The sequence below is a fragment of the Brachycentrus maculatus genome, unplaced genomic scaffold (assembly GCF_059751285.1).
Source record: "Brachycentrus maculatus isolate JH-2025_06_01 unplaced genomic scaffold, ASM5975128v1 h1tg001390l, whole genome shotgun sequence".
NCBI lineage: Eukaryota > Metazoa > Arthropoda > Insecta > Trichoptera > Brachycentridae > Brachycentrus > Brachycentrus maculatus.
In genome coordinates this window covers 37262-39753 of record NW_028282042.1, presented here as the reverse complement: position 1 = coordinate 39753, position 2492 = coordinate 37262, and the positions used below count along the sequence as shown (strand labels likewise).

Here is a 2492-nt window from a genome sequence, read left to right as displayed (position 1 = left end):
TTCCTTGTATTGAAGTCGGTTGGAAGTTAAGCTTTTCCTTCTTTCTTTCTTTCTTTCTTGCCAGTCTGAGCATGTTTAGGGGATCGGACTTTTGATTCATATTGTATTTATTCTGGGGTCATACTATTCTTATTCCGGGCTCCTACTCTCTTTCAGTCTGTTTCATAGATTCATCTCTTTCATTATCTCCTTGGTACAAGGACCGAGCAGCAAATGGTTTACAGTGTCGCCCAGGTGCAGCTGGATCAATTAACCTGTGATTCAAATTTTCTTGTTCTATTAGTCTGTTGTTCGAGTTCGAGGAGTCCGTATGAATTCAAGAATCATGAACCTTATCGAAACTTAAGGTAGATATGACTCCAATTGCCAGATCAGTGTCTTGACATCATTAGTACCAATCCAACTTCTTGAGCAATGCTCTTGTAGACTAAAGTGAATCTATAGTGCTCCATTCCCAATTGATACTTGACTCACAATCTCCGATTCAGATCAAATTGTTACAGATTTGATAGAAAATTGTTGTGATATATCCGAAGGCGCTCCCTTTCATTTTTTGTCAGCCTAATATAACACTCAATTCACGCTCAATCATATTCAATCAATTTCAAAAGTAACGATATGAATTAAACAATGATTGTATTTGTGTCTGACACTTATAAAGAGTATAATGAAAGATTAAAGAATTACTAAATTCTGAAATTAATAATTTCTGCTTTATCGTTCAATATTACAATTTGTGTCATAATAAATCGAAATAATGAAGATCACAATTTGGATGCTTACTTTTCTCTTGAGGCAAACGTCTCAGCAACCAGCAAAGGAAATATCAGGGATGCTTCAGCGTATACTTTTGAAAATTTGGCATCTAGACGTATTTTGCCCCAAGTATAACCTTCAGATATTTTGGCTCCTGAGTCGCTTCCCTATTCTGACATTCCAGTATTAATGAACACTCCATAATCGGCTCCATTTCTCCATATATTCGCATTCATAATGTGATGTTTGGATGACCCTCCCCCCAGAATGATCACACCTGATTTCTCGGCTTTCATCGCCAATTTGTTTATAGCCTTAATATCTTGGACAATGTCGATCACCAAGTTATTCTTATATGAGTTAGTGAAAAGGATATCGCCTATTGCTCCATCTGTGAAGGCCGGGCAGAAAACTGGGATATTATTTTTCCAGGCCCAGTAATAGACGCTTTCTTCTGAGTTTATCTTTTCCCCCATTCTGCGGATAACTTTGCTGGGAGTCCATAACTACCCTTTTTCTTGTTCTTTGAAAAGCTGAGCAAATATGGGGAGCAGGAAGTTCTCCAGAGTTATATAATTTTAATTGGGGACCAAAATATTTCCTATCCTGCAGTGCCCATTGAGTCTGTTTTGTTTGTCATCCATAGTGAAGCTTCCCATCCGAAATGTGCTCATCGCCTTCATCAAATCTTCCTCGATTCCCCCAGATGTAGTGACAATGCAGTCCACCATCTTATGCTGAACCAGATATCTAATGATTTCTCTAATGCCCGACGAAATCATATTCGACGTATAGCCCAAGAATATTGTGCACCTGACTTGCTTTCTGTATTAGGGAACACTTGTCTCTTAATCGTCTCTTTAGTTCAAGGGCTCATCTGACAGCCTCCATGAAATCATTTAGTTGACAATATCTATAGCCTCTGCAAAATGAGTGGCCTGCAGCCCTGTTGTTGCATAGGCCTTAAACATTCGAGAATAATCAACGCCCTTGTTGAAGTCATAGCCGAGGACTGGAGTCGTTTACAGTTTCTGGTTGGGGAACAAAATAAGATTATGAAGTTTCTAATCCATGCTTTACTCCTTGCCTAACTCCTTATCATCTTCCTTGCCTGATTGAGTGAGCTGCTTGTCTTCCATCACCAATGTTAATAAAAGAATATAATGTGAAATAATTAAAATTAGTTAATCTGATGGCATGCAAATTCTTCTTCGCTTGAATAATGGCTACCAGATTTAAATATTGCTGGGCAGATCGATCAACCATCATAATTTTAGCATCCTTTTAATTTATTTGGATTTTAGTGTTGAGTAGAAATTGCCTGAAACTCCGTTGCCGCAGTTTTATTTGCCTTTTATGTGGAAATGATCTCTCCGTGCGATCAGAATTTTGTTGTTCATCGTTGTTTCTAGGTGTGATCCTACCGAAATCGACTTTGTTCTAAAAAAAGCGCATTGCCCGATGGTTTATTGTTTTTATGCATTGCTGTTCGCATACAGGGATGGAAGTGATAATCGGCGAATTAATTTATATTTCAGTTGTATTTTTTAACGCATGTTCTGATGGATGGCCTTCTATTCCTCTTGAAGTTGCTTCTGATTGAAGACATGCTTTCGATACTGGTCGAGTAATGATTTCCGGCGGATCTTGACGGGTTGACTGTTTTCTAAGGGTTTTTTTTATTTTTTGCAGCTCAATAATTTCTTGGCCTGTTTATAGATACTCGGCTGGGTCGC

General features: G+C 38.3%; 1 pseudogene; it reads right to left on the bottom strand.

Annotated features, from left to right (window-relative positions):
- Positions 1–735: 735 nt before the first annotated feature.
- Positions 736–1895, bottom strand: LOC148299042 (putative deoxyhypusine synthase pseudogene; annotated as a pseudogene).
- Between the last annotated feature and the right edge of the window lie 597 nt (positions 1896–2492).